The sequence below is a fragment of the Alexandromys fortis genome, unplaced genomic scaffold (assembly GCF_014885135.2).
Source record: "Alexandromys fortis isolate MF-2015 unplaced genomic scaffold, M_Fortis_MF-2015_v1.1 scaffold_295, whole genome shotgun sequence".
In the NCBI taxonomy this organism is placed as follows: Eukaryota; Metazoa; Chordata; class Mammalia; order Rodentia; family Cricetidae; genus Alexandromys; species Alexandromys fortis.
Window position 1 is genome coordinate 1,092,265 of NW_026068169.1, and position 20,159 is coordinate 1,112,423.

Here is a 20,159-nt window from a genome sequence, read left to right on the forward strand (position 1 = left end):
TAAAAAAAGGTACTTTTAGAAATGATACGGTCTTTACAGACTGATAACAATCAGATAAAAGGGAAAATCAGCACTCTGGAGAAGGATACAACCAATTTGATGAACAAAACTCAGTCAATGACAGAGGGTGCTGAGACATTGTCTGAGAGAATTCATGCTGTTGAATATAATAATCAGAATCTGTTGAACAGTTATAATAGATTGGCAGATAGGGTGTCTTTTCCAGAAGGTAATATGTACACCCATCAAAATTATGTCCAAGGATGAGACGTTATCTTTACTGGACAAACTTCATACCTTGGAATCCTCAGTGAGAGCATTCGAACAGAATACCAGACAGGAGATCCAGACTTTATAGAAGGCAATGATAAAAAGATTTGAAAAATTGAGGAATTTATTTATTTATTTAGGCAATAAAGCTACCCCACACAATTGGCTTCAATTAATCTCAGCAGTCCTAGAAGACAGACATCATCTGTTTTGGAAATGTTATTGGAGAGAAGAGGCAAAAATTATTGTAGAGAAGCAGCAAAAATTTTCAAGCAGCAGGGAAAAGCAAAAGGACTTGAGGTTTCCCTAAGATCAAATTCTTGGCAAGGGACATTACTCTAATCCTCAGGACCAGAATCTACGTCGAATGCACCTTGTCCCTATGTAGCACAGCAACTTTAAATACTTGAGATAGGATTAAGGAATATTTGGGTTAAACAGAGAGAACCCTTCAGTGACTTTTTACAAAGATAAACTAAGTCTTAGTAACAGATCCAGAAGCTAGACATGCACATATTGAATCTTTGACTTTTGAAAATGCCAACTTAAAATATAAAAAGATCCTTGGGTCTTTAAAGGTTATATCAGCACCAATAGATGAATGGATCTTGCATACAATGAATGTTGAGACATTTGACTATAGTTCTGAAGCTTAGGTAGGAGAAGTGATTTCCAGTGGTATGAGAGACACCAAAATGCCAAATATTTTAATTCTGGTAAAATAGGACATCTGAAAAGGGATTGTAGACAATGGTTTCCTAGGAATAATGTCTCATCAGGAATGGCAAGAATAGGAGGACTCAGGCTTCAGGTGTATGTAGAAGGTGTGGCAAAGACTGACATTGGACCAATGAATATAGGTTGACAAAAGACAGATAAGGCAACCCAATACCATCAGGAAACTCCACGGTAGGCCTCTAAAAGGCCCACAAGTCAAACGTGGTCTAGTCATTTTCAGTCACTGTGGAGAACATGTCTCACCAGGAAAATTTAAAAATCCAGTGCCTACTGTAAAAACCATCCTGGTCTGGATGATGGAATAGACATGGAGGATGAATCAAAAACTCCAGTAGGAAATAGGAAACACATATTTGACAGACTTTTATAAATGATCAAAGACCAAAACTAAGGTTACATATAAATGGCATTGTAATTGTGGGATTGGTAGATACAGGTGTGGACATGAGTATCATTACTCCAGAATCTTGGCATCCAAATTGGCCTCTTCAAGAGGCAGATGTTCAATTCATAGGAATTGGAACCCTATCTCAAGTGAAACAAAGCACAAGATGGGTTTAATGCATAGGGCCAGAAGGATAGAAAGGAAGGCTGAGGTCATATGTAACAAATATTACAGCGAATTTATGGGGTCATTGTAACACCTGTGCCTGAGTTACTCTTGGTACAGTTCATGCACCACTATACCATATGCGAGCTGGGCAAGGGCCTGGAGATTGAAAGAACACACAAGAGACCAAGGAGATCAGCCAAATGCTGTTTATTCAAGATTAGGAAAACCATTATATACCTAGATGCTGCCCAAAGAATTCCCCCTAGGCAGGAGGAAAATTGCCACACCCAAGATGTAGTAAACAATGCCCTATAGCTAATCACCAGGTGGGGCAGAGGGAGCACAGGAACAAACAGGATGTTTTAGCTGGCTGGCCAGAAACTGTCCTCAGGATGAACCCCAGGAGCAGGGGTAGAACCATGGGCCCTACAGGTCCCCCTTTAATATAAATTATATGACTAGGCCTGTCTTATATGGCATTGGGCGTCAGGCAATACCCCTTACCAATCATGGGAAAGCGTCCAGGTCAAAACACATTTTCTGTCTTAGGTTGGTGCAGTCCCCCAAATACCTTACCCGTCATTGGCTCACTAGTCACCACCGAGTTCAGCCAGATTTGTACTGAAAGGTCCTCCGGGGCAATAGCTAAGAGGACTTGCCAAGTGGTGACATTGACCTGAGCTTGCTTTTGGCTCTGGCACCATGAAAACATGAATATGATGCTACAGCACATATAAGCACTGTATATAGCCTCCATAAGGAGGCTATGCCTGCTCAATCCTTAATGAGTCTGTCTGCAAATTGGAGCCCTTTAAGTAAGGTCTCAGTGCTGGTGGGAGGAGCCCTGATATAGTTAACTAGAAGAATATTAAGAGCCAATTTGTAAATTGTTTACTCCTGGGTCCGTGAATAACAGCAGTAAGCCTGTACAACCTAGCAGTGGTCTTTAACCAAAATCAATTGCATAGTTAACTGCAATATTCATTTGTAAATATAGCTCAATTTGAGTGGCCAAGGCATTTGCAACCTTCCCTGATAAGGTATCCATTGTGCTAGCAGAAGCAACCGACTAACTAATGGAAAATCCAGCAGCCATAACCACTCTAGCAGCCACAACAATGACTGTCATTATCATGGGGTGGGTTGATAGGTAGAGGAACAATCCTTGGCACTCAGACCACCACAGCCAGCTCCTCAGGAAACGAGTAACTCTTCAGTTAACAAGCCAGTGTCTATTGATCTCTTGGCTCTGTCCTGTCTTTAGGCTTTTGGACAGGAAAATCCACAGCATGCACCAGGTACTCAGGTATCCATATTGGACTGTCAGCATCCTGTGAGAAAACACTAACAGCCCCTCTTTCCCACACCACTACAGGATCCATACCACACCCAAGTGCCATCTGCTAGATTCTTCCATTTGACATGAGGCATCCCGGAAGAAACTGGCTGCCAATGCTGGTCAGCAGCCGTATGAGATTGAGCATCAACAGTCAAAAAATTTAAAATGTATACAATAAAAGGCAAATAGTCTCTGGGGGTGGAACCATATTCCCCCTTTTTGTTTTATGCAAATAGGCTTTGAGCGTATGATACACTTGATCCACTATAGCTTGTCTTTGAGGATTATAAGATATTGTTTTATGAGAAATAGAGAAGTTAGAGCAAAATTTAGCAAAGCCAGTGCTGATGTAGGCTGGCCCATTGTCAGTGTTGTTTTTTTTATGCAAAGTAATGGTGATAAAACAATCTTTTAGGTCAATAACTAAAAGGTGGTATCCTGCAGGAATACCCACAGGCTGAGGCAACCCAGATTGAGTTGCCCCCATTATTTCCATACAAACAATTAATGCTCTAAGATCTTGCAGCAGCCTCCATTTACCAGAATTTTTTTTAATAACAAAGATAGGAGTATTCCAGGGAGAAGTGGATGGCACCATGCATCCTGCCTCTAGCTATTTCTGGAACTTATTTTGTAGAACAGGGTGGCCTTGAACTCACAGAGATTTGCCAGCCTCTGTCTCCTCAAGTGGTGGGATTGTGCCACCACACCTGCCTTTTTTCCTGGGCTAATTAACCATCCCTTTCCCCACAGGGCAATTCCTTTTTATGTATCCCTATCTTCCACATTGAAAACAATTCCTTGATCTAGCTCCACCTTGACTCTCCCTAAGGGCAGAAACAATTACTTGACCCATCCCATGAGTGCCATCAATATCCCTGTATAACCGGATAAAGTCATTTAAGCTCTTATTTCTATGGGGGCATAGAGCCTCTTGACAGTGCTTGTTAGCATTTCATAGGCCAATTGCTTTATGACAGGCATAGCTGAGTCCACATCCCCCAAATTGCAACCTTCCCAGCTGTAACAGGCAGTGAACAAACTCAGAATAAGGTTCTGGAAGTCCTTGAAGGGCCTTAGACAGTTCTTCCCCTGCTCCTTTGTTAGGTAAAGTTTTCCAAGCTTTAACGTCCATGGCAGCTATCCGAGAATAAACAGCAGGGTCATAAGCAATGTGTGCTGCTAAGCTAGCAGACTGTCCTGCACCAGTTAACATGTCAAAGGTATGCTGGGGGAAACCAGCAGTGACGTTACACAGTGTGGTATTTTTGCAATTTTTCTGCATTTCGCCTCTCCATAACAAATAATCTCCCCCAGAAAGACAAGACCTGCAAAGCTGCATCCAGGCACTGGGTATAAGGTTGAGTTCTGCAAAGGATTCCTTTAAAGACACAGTGAAGGGAGCATGAGTTTCATAGGCCATAACTGCTTCTTTTAGTTGCTTAATGTCTTTAAAGGCCAGGGGGTTATGCTGCCTGATCCTCTGTCCATGCGGATCAGTAACTTCCACAACAGGATAACTTAGCCTTTCTCTAATTAGATTATTTAGTCCATTTTGGATCTCTCAGATTTCCGCCTCTAAGACTACAGGGGTGGAAGCAGCAGCAAAAGGATTTGAAGTGGCAAGGAATGAATTTTGTGGCAGAGGTCTCATGGAGACATCCTTGTTTGCTCCCTTCCTTTCTCCTTTTCCTAACTTCTTTTTTTATCAGTGCAATGTTTTCTAAAATTTCTTCTTCCTCTTCTGTATCCCTTTTAGTAATCTTAACTTCCTACTCCTCAAAACTTTTAATAGAACTCTCAGAGTCTACATCCTGAATCTCCTCAAAGGTTTTGGTCAAATACTCTAATTTCTCTTTTACTTTTACTTGTTCCCAATCATAAATATTAAAGCCTCCTGCTTGTAGAAACCAGAGACTAAACTTTCTTAAAAAATTAGGCAATAAACTACCTTACACTGTTGTACCCTAGAGTCCAATCACCGAGGAGAAGGAGTCGCCCCAAGAGACCATCTCTCATCACAGCTGATGTAAAAGCATGAGGATTTTATTAATTCTGTCATGACAGGGTCTTCCAGCAGTTGGGAGGCTAGAAGACCCTGATGTCTGGTACAGGCTATTTTTAAAGGGAAAAACCACAGAAGGAAGGGGTGTCTGGGGGGTTGTTCTTTAACTATTATGATTGGCTTATTCAAAAGGGCTGTTACCAATAATTGGCTGGAGAGTGGTTGCCAGATCAGATGAGGTAAAGGGAAACTTCTGAGGGTCACTTTGCCTCTTCCCAGGGACTAAGTCAAAACATCAGTAACTGAGTCAACACCTAAGGGTTATCTTGCCCCTATTCAGGGAGATGGAAATTTCCCAACATCTCAGTACGTGCAGGCATAGCTGTTATGTCCTTGGTTCCCAGGGGAGGAGAGGAAGTACTGAGAGTTGTCAGAAATGGCTTCAGAATTGTCTTAAAGTTCTACAACACAAAAGAAAACTGTCTTAAAGATCTCTTATACTGTCTAGTTTTAATACCGGTCGGTGCCTTCCTTGCCTTGCTTCTCTAAAATAACTATCAATTGGCCCATCATTATTGAATGATTACCACCCATTTTCAATTCACCCTCACCAATTTCTTACCTGTTGGCCAGCATCTGAGGGTGATCTCTCAGGGGTCCCCTACTTCCCAAACTCGCTGATGGGCCTCCAACTGTAACTCCTGATCACGCTGGTGGTTCTTCAACTGTAACACCTGCATTACTTTCTCAGTACAGTTCACACGCCATGGTACCATACATGAGCTGGGCAAGGGCCTGGAGATTGAAAGAATACACAAGAGACCTGGGTCATTCGAAGGGAGATCAGCCAAATGCCGTTTATTCAAGCTTATGAAAATCCTTATATATGTAGATGCTGCACAAGGAATTCCCCCCAGGCATATGAAAAATTGCTATACCCAAAATGGACTAAACAGTGTCCTATAGCTAATCACCAGGCGGGGCAGAGGGAGCACAGGAACAAACAGGATGTTTTAGCTGGCTGGCCAAAAACTGTCCTCAAGATGAACCCCAGGATCAGGGGTAGACCTATGGGCCCTACAGTTCATGACTTATTACAGCAAGGAATATCCAGGTTAACATTCCTGCAGTCCCAAACACTTATGTTTCTGGGGAAGATATTGTAAGGTATTACAGACAAAGGCCATCAGCCATTCAGGCGTACAAGAACACAAAGCAATTAGCAAACTTTCAGAGCTACTAATGGCCCTGCCTTTATAATGGTTAACTGAGAAACCCATGTGAGTTAAACAGTGGCCTCTAACAGAAGAGAAGCTGCAGGCTTTAGAACAGCTGGTACAGGAACAACTAGATGCTCAACATATTGAAGAATCAACCAGCCCTTGGAATTCTCCTGTATTTGTTGTTAAGTAGAAATCTGGTAAATGGAGAATGGTGATAGATCTAAGAGCTGTCAACAAGGCAATTCATCCTATGGGCCCTCTACAATTGGGAATTCCTCTGCCTTCTCTGTTACCAAATGGATGGTCTCTCATAGATAAAGAGAGTGGACAGCCTTGTCGTGTTCCTGATTTTAGTGGGATGGCTTTGAGTATCTCTTCCATTTAATTTGATGTTAGCTGTCGGTTTGCTGTAAATAGCTTTTATTATATTTAGATATGACCCTTGTATCCCTACTCTCTCCAAGACCTTTACCATAAAGGGATGTGGAATTTTGTCAAATGCTTTTTCAGCATCTAATGAAATGATCATATGTTTTTTTTTTCTTTCAGCTTATTTATATGATGGATTACATTGATAGATTTTCATATGTTGAACCAGCCCTGCCTCTCTGGGATGAAGCCTACTTGATCATAATGGATAATTTTTCTAATGTGTTCTTGAATTCGGTTTGCCAGTATTTCATTGAGAATTTTTGCGTCGATGTACATGAGTGAGATAGACCTGTAATTCTCTTTCTTGGTTGAGTCTTTCTGAGGTTTTGGTTTCAGGGTAAGTGTAGCTTCATAAAAGGAATTTGGTAATGACTCTTCTGTTTCTATATTGTGAAATACATTAAGGAGTATAGGTATTAGCTCTTCTTGGAAGTTCTGGTAGAATTCTGCATTGAAACCATCTGGTCCTGGACTTTTTTTGGAGGGGAAGTTTTTGATAACAGTTTCTAATTCTTTGCGAATAACAGGTCTATTTAGATTGTTCACTGGTCTTGTTTTAACTTTGGTATATGGTACTTATCTAAAAAGATGTTCATTTCTTTTACATTTTCCAGTTTTGTGGCATACAGGTTTTGTAGTAAGATTCTCTGAATTTCCTCTGTATCTGTAGTTATGTCCACATTTTCATTTCTGATCTTATTAATTTGCATATTCTCTTTCTGCCGTTTGATTAGTTTGGATAGGGGTTTGTCAATCTTGTTGATTTTCTCCAAGAACTAACTTTTTGTTTCATTGATTCTTTGGATTGTTTTCTGTGTTTCTATTTTGTTGATTTCAGCCCACAGTTTGATTATTTCCAGTCTTCTACTCCTCCTGGGTGAGTCTGCTTTTTTTTTCTAGAGCTTTCAGGTGTGCCATTAAGTCTCCAATGTATGCTTTCTCCGTTTTCTTTAAGTGGGCACTTAGTGCTATGAACTTTCCTCTTAGCACTGCTTTCATTGTGTCCCATAGGTTTGAGTATGTTATCTCTTTATTTTCATTAAATTCAAGGAAGACTAATTTCTTCCTTAAGTTCTTCCTTGATCCAGGTGTGGTTCAGTAGTTGACTGTTCAGTTCCTTGAGTTTCTCAGCTTTCTGGGGGTAGCCTCATTATTGAATTCTAACTTTAATCCATGGTGAGCCAATAAAACACATGTGGTCACTAAAATTCTTTTGTATCTGTGGAGGTTTGCTTTGTTACCGAGTATGTGGTCAATTTTCGAGAAGTTTCCATGAGCTGCAGAGAAGAAGGTATATTCTTTCCAATTTGGGTGGAATATTCTATAGATGTCTGTTAAGTCCATTTGCTTCATTACCTCCATTAATTCTCTTATTTCTCTATTAGGTTTCTGTCTGATTGACCTGTCCATTGGTGAGAGAGGTGTGTTGAAGTCTCCTACTATTAGTGTGTGCGGTTTGATGGCTGCCTTGTGTTTTAGTAATGTTTCTTTTACATAAGTGGGTGCTTTTGTATTAGGGGCATAGATATTCAGGATTGAGACTTCATCTTTATGAATTGTTCCTGTTATGAGTATAAAATGACCATCTCCATCTCTTCTGATTGATTTTCATTTGAAGTCAGATTTGTTAGAAATTAGTATGGCCACACCTGCTTGTTTCTTAGGTCCATTTGCTTGATAAACCTCTTACCAACCCTTTATTCTGAGTAGATGTCTATCTTTGTGGTTGAGGTGTATTTCTTGTAAACAGCAGAATGTTGGATCCTGTTTTCATATCAAACCTCTTAGCCTGTCCTTTTTATAGGTGAATTGAGTCCATTGATGTTAAGTGATATTAATGACCAGTGGCTGTTGACTCTGGTTGTTATTATTTTTTTTGTAGTAGAGTTTGTGTGTTTCCCTTCTTTGAGTTGTGCTAGTGATGGGTCGCTAATTGTCTGAGTTATTATAGGCAGTGTTGGCAATGTTGGATTCCTTGGGTTGTGATTTTCCTTCTATTACTTTCTGTAAGGCTGGGTTTGTGGCTACGTATTGTTTAAATTTGTTTTTATCCTGGAAAATTTTGTTTTCTCCATTTATAGTAAATGAAAGCTTAGCTGGGTATAGTAGTCTGGGCTTGCATCCATGGTCTCTTAGTTTCTGCAGTACCTCTATCCAGGACCTTCTGGCTTTCATGGTTTCCATAGAGAAGTCAGGTGTAAGTCTGATCGGTTAACCTTTATAAGTTACTTGGCCTTTTTCCTTTGCAGCTCTTAATATTCTTTCTTTATTCTGTATGCTTTGTGTTTTGATTATTATATGGCGAGGGGATGGGTTTTTGTTTTATCCAGTCTATTTGGTTTTTTGTATGCTTCTTGAATATTCATAGGAATATCTTTTTTTATTTTGGGAAAGTTTTCTTCCATAATTTTGTTAAGTAAATTTTCTGGGCCTTTGAGCTGCACCTCTTCTCCTTCTTCTATCCCTATTATTCTTAGGTTTGGTCTTTTTATTGTGTCCCATATTTCCTGAATGTTTTGTGATGAGAATTTGTTGGCTTTGCTGTTTTCTTTGATCAGTGCGTTTATTTTCTCAATGGTATCTTCAGAGTCTGACATTCTTTCTTCTATTTCTTGTATTCTGTTATTTATGCTTATTTCTATAGTCTCTGTTCGTTGCCCTAGATTTTCCATATCCAGTCGGCCCTCGGTTTGTGTTTTCTTCCTTGCCTCCATTTCAGTTTTGAATTCTTGAACTGTTTCTATTACCTTTTTGATTGTTTTTTTCTTGGTTTCCCAGGATATCATTTACATATTTACTAATTTCTTCAAACTTTTTGTTGTACTTCGCATCCATTTTTATAAGGGTGGTTTTTACATGCTGTTTAAGGGATTCTATCGCTTTCATAATGTCAATTTTTTCCCCTTCTTCTGGATTAGGGTGTTCAAGACCTTCTGTTGTGTGATCACTGGGTTCTGGTGTTTTCATGTTGTTTTTCAGATTGGTGGAGGAATTCGTACCTTGGCGCCTGCCCATCTCTTCCTTTAAATGCTATCCTATGGATCTTATGGAATAGGATCAGGTTCCCTTGGTGACCAGGAACCTCGCTAAGATAGGGCCTACCTTGCTGTAGATAGGCTATTGAAGCAAAGCAATTCCCGCTGGCCCCTTTGCCCTCAGCACCCTGTCCCAGCACCCAAACAGGCTGCACTGGCAGATCCTGTGGCCCCGCAGAAGGGGATCATGTGGTTTTTGTATTTTTGTTTGTTTATATGAGATACAGCCTCTACTGTGATGATGTGTGATCCTTCTTGATGTGTTCTTGGATTGTATTTGCAAGTATTGTTTTTAGTATTATCGCATCTATGCTCATAAGTGAAAATGTTCTGCAATTCTCTTTCTATTGGGGGCCTTTATGTGGTTTAGGCATCTGACTAACCATGGCCTCATAAAATTAATTAAGAAATTTCCCTTCTGATTATATCTTGTGGAATAATCTGATGAGTATTAGCATCAACTCTTCTTTGACATTCTACTGGCATTCTAATCTAAAACCATCAGGCCCAGGGCTTTTTTTGGTTGGGAGACTTCATGACTGCATCTATTTTATTAGGGGTTACAGGTCTGCTTAAATTGATCATCTGATCTTGATTTAACTTTGGTAGTGGCATGTATCAAAAAAAATCCATTTCTTTTAGAGTTTCCAATTTTGTGAGTACAGGTTTTGAAAGTATGTCTTTATGATTCTCTGCGTTTCCTCGGTATCTCTTATTCTTTCCCTCTTTTTATTTGTAATTGTGTTGAGTTAGATATTTTCTCTTCACTTGTTAAGTGGGATAAGCTTTCATCAGTGTTATTTATTTTCTCAAAGAGCCAACTCCTTCCTTCACCGATTCTTTATATTGTTTTTATATGTTTCTCTGCTATTGATTTCAACCCCACATTTGATTAATTCTTGCCATCTCTTTATTCCGCCTGTGTGCACTTCTTTTTGTTATACAGCTATGTATGCTGCTAAGTTGTTAGTATGAGATCACTCCAGTTTTTTTTTTTAATGTATACACATAGTGCTATGAACTTGCCTCTTAGAACTGCCCTCATTGTGTCCCATAAATTTGGGTATGCTCTATATTCCTTTTCATTGGATTCTAGAAAGTCTTGAGTTTTTTTCTTAAGCTCTCTTGATACATTTTTTTTTCATTCAGAGAGAGTTGTTCAGTTTGCATGAGTTTGTAAGCTTTTTGTTGTTTCTGCTTTTGATATCCCGCTTTAATTTACGTTATTCTCTTTGTTAGGGTCTCTATTGCTGTGAAGAGGAACCGTAGTCGTGGTAACGCTTATGAAGGAAAACATTTAATTGGGGTGGCTTACATTTTCAGTTTAATCCATTATCATCATGGTGGGACATGGCAGTGTGTAGGTAGACATGGTGCTGGAGAAGTAGCTAGAGTTCTACATTTTGTAGGCAACCGGAAGTGGTCTATAAATTATACTGAGTGAAGCTTGAGCAAAGGAGACCTCAAAGTCTGCCCCACTGTGACACACTTCCTCCACAAGACCACACCAACTCCAACAAAACCACCCCTCCTACGAGTGCTGTTCCCATTTGTAGTTGAATTTCTTCGTACCATCAGTTCACAAATAATGACATAGAGATTTATTATTAATTATGGAAGCTTGTTCATAGCTTAGGTTTATTCCCAACTAGGTCTCATAATTGAAGTTAACCTGTTTCTATTAATCTCTGTTTTGCCAAATGGCTCTTTACCTCTCCTCCATTCTGTATATCCAACTCCCTCCATGTCTGGCTGGTGAAATCCATGTACCTCAGATTATCCCCACAAATTCCTGTCTCTGCCTGGAAATCCTGCCTATTCCCTCCTGCCTAGGTACTGGCCATTTAGCTCTTTATTAAACCAATCAGAAGGTGTCTTGGCAGAGGCCCATCTTCACAATTTCCAAAAGGATTATTCTACAACACCCTTTAGGGGCCATTTTCTTTCAAAATACCACACAGTCTGATTTGATGCAGAGTGTTAATTTGATTTTCTTGTATCTCTCGAGACTTGCTTTGTGTTGGAATATGTGGTCAATTTGGAGAGAGTTCCATGAGGTCCTAAGAAGAAGGTATGTTCTTTTTTGTGTTTGGGTCAAATGTTCTGCAAGTATCTGCCAGGTCTAATTGGTGTGTAAGTCTGGTAGCTTCAGTCTTTCTCTGTTTAGTTTGTGTCTGGATGGTCTGTTTATTGGTGAGAGTTTAGTGTTTAAGCCTCCCAGTATCCATGTGTGAGGGTCAATGTGTCCTTTAAGCTACAGTTGTGTTTCTTTTACAAGCTTGAGTGCCTGTGTGTTTGTGACATAGATGTTAAGAATTACATTGCCCTTTTGGCTAGATTTTTCCTTTGAGGAGAGTGTGGTATCATTCCCTATCCTTTCTGACTAATTGTGGTTTGAAGTCTATTTTGTCAGATATTAAAATGACCACAGGAGTTTATATTTAAGGTTCACTTCCTTGGCATATTTCTAACCCTTTACCCTGAGGTGATATCTACCCTTGATGTTAATGTGTGTTTCTTGGATGTAGCAGAAGGATGGACAGTCCTGTTTTAAATTCCATTTGTTAGTGTCATGTTATTACGGAATGGAGATGATTGTTTCTGACAGATATCAATGGCCAGCGATTTCTTAATTTCTGTTATTTTGGTGGTAGTGGTGGTGGGACGTGTGTGTGTGTGTGTGTGTCTGTGTGTGTGTGTCTGTGTGTGTGTGTGTGTGTGTTTGTCTGTATGCTTGCCTGATTTTGACTTTGCTGATCTGGGTTTATTCATTTCCTGTGTTTTCTTGGATGTAGTTAACTCCTTTAGGCTGGAGTTTTCCTTCTAGCACCGTTGTAGGGCTTGATTTCTAGTCAGAAATTCGGTTTCATCATGCATGGAACGTCTTATTTTCTCTATCTTTGGTGGTTGAAAGTTTTTCTGCGTATAGTATCTGGTCTGGCATCTATGGTCTCTTAGAGTCTGCCAGTGATCAGTCCAGGACCTTCTGGCTTTCAGAGTCTCTGTTGAGAAGTCAGGTGTAGTTCTAATAGGTCTGCCAAATATGTTATTTGGCATTTTTCTCTTGCAGATTTTAATATTCTTTCTTTTGTTCTGTACGTTTAGTGTTTTGAGTGTTATGTGTTGGGGGGGACTTTCTTTTCTGGTCCAGTATATTTGGTGTTCTACAAACTTCTTGTTCTTTGATAGGCATCTCCTTCTTTAGGTTAGGGAAATTTTTTTCTATGATTTTGTTGAAAAATATTTCTGTGAAAGAACAATGATTAACTTCTCATGGAAAAATAAAAAACCCAGGATAGCAAAAAACAATCCTGTACAAGAAAGGAATTTCCAGAAGCATCACCATCCCTGAATTCAAGCTCTACTATACAGCTATAATAATGAAAACAGCTTGGTGTTGGCATAAAAACAGACAGGAGGACCAATGGAATCGAATCTAAGACCCTGATATTAGTCCACACACTTATGAACACCTGGTTTTTGACAAAGCAGCCAAAATTATACAATGGAACAAAGAAAGTATCTTCAACAAATGGTGCTGGCATAACTGGATGCCAGCATGTAGAAGAATGCAATTAGATCCGTATCTTTTCCCATGCACAAAACTCAAGTCCAAATAGATCAAAGAAATCAGCACAAATTCAGCTATGCCAAACTTCATTCAAGAGGAACTGGGAAGTAACCTTGAATTGGCACAGGAGACCACTTCCTACATATGACACCATTAGTATAGACCCTAAGAGCAGCATTTAATAAATGGGACCTCCTGAGACTACTAAGCTTCTATAAGGCAAACGACACAGTTAACAAGACAAAACAGCATCCTACTGAATGGGAAAAAATCTTCACCATCCCCACATTACACAGAGGACTGATTTCCAAAATAAACAAAAAACATTAGAAACTAGATATCAAAATATCAAATAATCCAATTTAAAAATGGAGTACAGATTTAAACAGAGAATTCTCAACAGAGGAATCTCTAATGGCCAAAAGCAACTTAAGGAAATGATCAGCATCTTTATCCATCGGAGAAATGCAACCCAAAACAACACTGAGATACCATCTTACCCCTGTCAGAATGGCTAAGATCAAAAACACAAATGACAATTTATGCTGGAGTGGATGTTGAGTAAGGGAAGCACTCTTCCATTCCTGGAATGGAATTGAATTCCTGGAATGGAATGGAAGAGTGAAAACATGTACAGCCACTTTGGAAATCAGTATGGCATGTTCTTAAAACATTGGGAATCAATCTACCTCAAGACCCAGCAATACCATTCTTGGGCATATACCCAAATGATGCTCAATCATACCACAAGGACATGTGCTCAACTATGTCCATAGCAGCATTATTCATAATAACCGGAATGTGGAAACAACCTAGATGCTCCTCAACCCAAGAATGGATAAAGAAAATGTGGTACATTTGCACAATGGAGTATTACTCCATGGTAAAAATACAACGACGTCATGAAATTTGTAGGCAAATGAATGGAACTAGGAAAAAAATATCCTGAGTGAGATAACCCAGACCCAGAGAGCCAAACATGGTATGTATCACTCACAAGTGGATATTAGATGCAAAGCAAAGGATAACCAGCCTATAGTCCATGACCACAGAGCAGATAGGAAACACGGAGACCCATAAGAGAGATACATGGATCCCCACCACCCAAGGGGAATTAGATAAGATCTCCTTAGTAAATTGATAGTGTTGGGGGAGGGGGCAGAGGTATGGGAGTAGAGAGGGAAAAGGGGAGCCAGGAGGAGAACATGAGGACTTGAGAAGAAAGAGTTGGGTAAAGGACGGAGAGGGAGAGCAGGGACAGCAATACCTTAAGAGCGGGAGCCATTGTGGAGTGAGGAGGAAACCTGCACTAGGGCAAGTCCCAGGAATGAACCAGGATGACCGCAGGTAAGAATCCAAGCAATCGTGGAGAGGAGGCCTGAACTGGCCTTCTCCTGTCGTCAGATTGATGACTACCTTAATTGTCATCATAGAACCTTCATCCAGTAACTGATGGAAGCAGATGCAGAGATCCACAGCTAAGCACTGGACCGAGCTCCTGGAGTCCAGTCATAGAGAAGGAGGAGTGATAATATGAGCAAAGAGCCCAAGACCATGATGGGAAAACCCACAGACACAGCTGACTTGAGCCACTGGGAGCTCACTGACACTGGACTGACAGCTGTTGGACCAGCATAAGACAGAACTAGGCCCTCTGAATGTGGGTGACAGTGTATGGCTTGGGCAGTTTGTGGGGAGACTGGCAGTGGGGGCAGGATTTATCCCTAGTGCATAAACTGGCTCTTTGGAAGGATACCTTGGTCAGCCTAGATACAGAGGGGAAGGCCTTGGTCCTGCCTCAAGTGATATGACAGACTCTGTTGACCACCAATGGGATTCCTCACCCTCTCTGAGGAGTGGATGGGGGTGGGGTGGGGAGAAGGTTGGGTGAGTGGAAGGAAGATGGGAGGGAGAGGGAACTGGATTGGTAGGTAAAATAAGATTGTTTTAAAAATTGAAAGAAAAAAAAACAAAAAAGAAAATATTCTCTGTGCTTTTGGCCTGCGTTTCTTGTCTTTTCTCTATTTCTATTATTTTTAGATCTATTCTTTTCATAGTGCCCGATTTCCTGTAGATCTTGTGTCAGAGATCTTCATTTTCTTTGACTGACTCACCCATTTCTTTTACAGTATCTCCAGAGCCTGAGATTCTTTTCCACCTCTTGTATAGTGTTGGTGAAGCCTACCTGTGCAGTTGCTTTTGAATTCTTAAATTTTTAGTTTCCACATTTCCTTTAGTTTTAGTTTTCTTTATTGATTCTATTTCCACTTTCGATCCTGAATGGTTTTATTCGTTTCCTCCCATCGTTTGTTTTCCTGGATTTCCTTAAGGAATTTATTCATTTCCTCCTTAAGTCTCTCTATCATATACATAAATACTCTGTTTAGGTCTTTTTTGTGCTTCAGCTATGTTGGAATGTTCATGGCCTGCTGTGGTGGGGTTGCTCAGCTCTGCTGGAGATGTAATATCCTCGATGTTATTGATTGTAGTTTTTGATCATCTTGGCATCTAGATTTGGGAAAGTTGTAATTCTAAGTGCTGATATCTGGTCTTTGTTGGCTGGTGTTTTGTTCCTTAGTTTCTGTTTCTCTGGTTTTTAGGAGAGTGTGGTAGCTGTGTTGCTTGTAAGACCGTTTTCCTGGGGTCCTGATAGGTGTGGCCACTGGGGTTCCAGGTGAAACATGTTTCTGGGTATTGGTACTCAAGACTTAGGAATGGGCATGGGCTGAGGTGGTGGAGGGTCTTCTAAATAGAGAGGAAAGCAGGGTGCTCCACTAGGATCTGCTTAGTAAGTCCCCTGGGAATGAGTGTAGAGAGGCCCCAGTAGAGAGGATCTGCTCTAGAGCTGGGGATGAGACTGGGGGATTGGATTTGGAGGAATGGAGGGAGAGGTGAAGATCTGCCATCTGTGTACTGCTCCCATGGTCAGGGTGACCTGTGGGTTCCCAGGGGGTGCCTGCTGGAGTTGGGGGCTGGGATCAAGCAATAAGTGGTGGGAGGGAAGTTATGAGGGGAAGATCTGTGTCACCCAGCGGATATGGGGGGCAACAGATGTTTTGTTGCAGAACTGGAGGATTACAGAAGAAGATATATGGTGCCTGTATTCTGTCAATCATGTTTTTTAATAAAACGTTTATTGGCCAGGCAGGAAGTATAGGTGGGTCAACCAGATAGGAAGTAGAGGCTTTGCGATTAGAACAGGAGAATGCTGGAAAGGAGGAAGTCCATTCCTCCCACTCCTGCCCAGACTCTGAAGAAACAAGATGTAAGCTGCCCCAATGAGAAAGGTACTGAGCCGTGTGGATAACATAGATAAGAATAATGGGTTAATATACACTACAAGAGCTAATAAGTAGCCTGAGCTAATGGGCCAATCAGTTTTATAACTTGGGAGATCTCTGTGCGATTTTCTTTGGGACTTGCCAGCTGTGGGGTACTGGGCAGGACAGAAACCCCAAAAGCCAGCTCTCATGTTACAGACAGGAAGCTTTGCAGTCGACCTAACTTACAGGAGTTAAATTGTTTTAAAATAGCTTGTTGAATTCACCAAGTATACATTTGTACATAATTTAAAAATAAAATATTCCTGCATCTTCGCCTAGCAGGGAAGACACCATCATCAAGAAAGTGGGGAGACTTTCCGTCTCCCTCTGCAGACCTTGCAATTTCTCTAAGTTCCGGAAACTCAACTACACATTCACACTCTTCCTCCAGAACCGAATTATGAAAGAGATCATTTTCCTCCTCCTCCTCCTGAGTTGTGTGACAATTTCCTCCAAATCCTATAAAATATTGCCACTTTTTTTGGTAGGTTTTCAGGATCTGAAGGTAAGTTCCTATTGCTGAAGAAAATGCAAATTTTAGATTCAGGACTTTGAGGAAAGGAGCTTGATGACCTGAAAATCTCCCTGGGGCTGGCTCCCACCATGCCAGAAAGAGCTGCCATGGGAGAAAAGGAACCAACAGTCCTCCCCAGGTGTAACGCCCACAAAGCACAGTGGCCAGCGTGGCAAGATATGCCCAAAGATGCAATAATGGTGCTTACATCTTTGGGGTAACCAGATGCCACCGAATTGGATTTAAGGCCGACTCAATAGGAGGGATTGTATGCCTGCTGCTATAGACTTAGCCAACTACCCATGGCTGATGAAGAAACGGAAGCCAGAGGAGAACTCCCTGCCTGCTGCTTTCCTAAACTAGTAAAATAGTTAGCTGTATACCCACAGAAAAACGTAGACCTCACTCCTCATCCAAAGTGCCTTTTTAAAATAGCAGATGAAAACTATTACAAAGATCTATAGCTAGTCAAAATGCGGATAAGAAATGGCACTGGGGTGCCCAGCCCCAACTGATGCATCTACAACACAGCCCTACACCCACCTACTCAGGGAACATCTTGGAAGAGGGGGCAAATAGAGTATAAGAGCCAGAACAGGAAGTCTGCTGGGAAATAGGCCCTTCTATATATGACAGGAAGGCTGCACCCACAAAATCTCAACAATAAGATCACCCAAACAAGACCGGGACAAGGACAGCCCGACTTGGAATGCCAATATGGAAGGGGGGAACGTCTCACAAGGCTACAAATTTAGATGGAGAGCTACAAGCAATTTAATGGCTGCTGAGAGGAAAAACCAGTCTTTCCGACTGATATGATCCCGCACCCCAGTTCTCTACACAATACCAAATGGTCATTCTTAAAAACATACATTTGAGCAACACTGAACTCAGTAGGCTGTATTGATATATGTGCATTTATAAGTGTGTGTGTGGGTGTGCAACAATAAAAAAAAGTCATGAATTTAAGGGGGCACAGGCAGGGTTGGAGGGAGAATACAAAATCCTCAAGTTAAAAAAAAAATAAGGTAAAAGAAAAAATTTAACTCCTCTGTTCGCTGGTATCCTTCACCCTTAAGTTTTATGTGTTTCTTCTTTGCTTCTCCCACTGCCCTCCCCCATCTTTACCCCCTCCTTGCTGATTCGTTTTCTCGAAACAGTATTCTTTCTGTTTTCGTGTGTGTGTGTGTGTGTGTGTGTGTGTGTGTGTGTGTGTGTTTCCTTAACCACTCTTACACCCTCCCCTCACCCCTTTACACCTACCTATTCCTGGTCTTTCATAACCCCCCCCCCTTATACTTCCATGACATGCACACAAGTGTGTAAGAATGTATATATGTAAGTATATTTAAATCTAATTTCCACACAGGACAGAAAATGTATAGCTAAGGTGCCGAGGTCGGCCCATAGGAAAAATTGCCAATTTGAAAAGCACAAAGTTTGTACAAACTGAGCAGAAGTTGGTTTGTTCTGGCCTCAGTCTCAAGCTGGCTAAGATAAACCAGCTCCACAGTTTTTGCAAACACAAAGGGCGGAGGGAAAAGGAGTGTGTATCGTTACTCTGTCCTACACTGCCATCTAATGGTCAGAGAAACTGAAAATCGTGTACAGGCCGACAAAACTGCCTAGATGGCTTTTAAGAAGGCCAGCAACTAAGCAGAATGGAAGACATTTGGAACCTAGTGAAGGGTATGTAGCTCCGAAAGAAAAACGAGAATCGCGCCACACTCCCACCACTCATTTGGTGTGTCTTTTAGTGATTTTCTCACGCGCTCTTTAAGTCCATAAGTGTCCAAACAAACCACAATTCTCATCTCAAAGCAAAAAAGAGCTTGTTTTTAAGCCAACCGTATGGAACCATGACACGGTCATATGGTATTTAGGGTATCCCGATACCAAAGAAGAAACACTTCATGAGGCTGGGGCCGGGAAGGGGGCAATGGCTTCGGGGACTCAATGATTATAAGCCTCCAGAACATTTAGGGAACGGATCGAAAGTGGAGCAACGCGGCGCGGCCAGTAGGTTAGCGTGTCACCTTCCCCACCCCCTGGCTACGTGTAAAAACTCGTAAGAGAGGACAAAGGCGCAAGCAAAGGCAGGAAAATGCCCACGATCTCACTGCGGAACTGTAGGGAAATGTTAGCTGTGCCTGCCCTTTGTGTCCCGCTTCTGGCTGCTGAGAGGGGAGCAAGGGGAAGAGAAGATGAGGGAAGAACTAAGCAAGGCGGCTTTCCGAGGGCAGTTTCCCTGGTCACGCTCAGTGTCTATAAGCGTGTGTTGTATGGCCGTTCTCTTTATACCTTCTGGCTCCCCGGGTTCTCGTTTTTCTGGCTGTGACTGGAAGAACCGAAGAAAATGTCGGATTTTTGGAGGGGTGTTGGTAAATCTAGGTTTCTCTGGCCACTAGATGGCAATGCGGCACCGTTGAGTTGGCTTGTTCTCCGTTTTTACCCCGCCTTTCGTATTTCAAAAAAGTGGAAAGACTTTTGTTTTTCCTTTTCTCTATTAGACAATTTTTTTCCTCGCTTCCCAGTTCGGGCTTACCAACCCCAATCATTAGGGTCTTATCTTTAGGAACTGTTTCCCGCCTAAACCTTCCTGCCTGAACTTTTATAAGTATTTTTTCCACAAACTGAGTGAACTGAAGAAAATGTCGGATTTTTGTGTTGGGGTGTTTGTAAATCTCGGTTTCTTTAACCACTAGATGGCGCTGCAGTGCCAAACGGTTGGCTTGTTCTCGGTTTTTTTCCCCCGCCCTTCGTGCTTAAAAAAAATGGAATGAGTTCTGGTTTTCCTTTGTTCTATTGAAGCTGATTTTTATTCTCTTTCCTGCTTGGGCCTACCAGGCCCAGTCATTTGGGTTTTATCTTTGTCATCTGTTTCCCGCCTAAAATCCCTTGCCAGTGCTTTTATTTTTTCCACAAACTGGGTGATCTAGGCACCCCATCTCCTCAGGTTTGGGCTCCTCAATCTTTCCTCAATTTGTCCTTTGTTCCAGGGACAGCTATTACCAAGTTATTTCACCGTGGGCTTCACTTGACGGCTTCCCGTTTCTACAGAAGCATATGGATGAAAATCCCTACAGTGCCATTACTGCACGCTCGCCACTGATTGATTAGATTTCATTACGATTGCTTCCCTTTTTTTTTTTTTTT

General features: G+C 41.3%; 1 long non-coding RNA gene across 1 annotated transcript in view; it reads left to right on the forward strand.

Annotated features, from left to right (window-relative positions):
• The window catches only part of LOC126492166 (uncharacterized), a 78,186-nt gene extending 58,033 nt beyond the window's left edge, over window positions 1-20,153 (forward strand). Inside the window, exon 5 of the long non-coding RNA XR_007589532.1 lies at window positions 20,003-20,153. This is a non-coding gene — a long non-coding RNA (uncharacterized lncRNA). The remainder of the gene's footprint in view (window positions 1-20,002) is intronic.
• The last annotated feature ends 6 nt before the right edge of the window (window positions 20,154-20,159 follow it).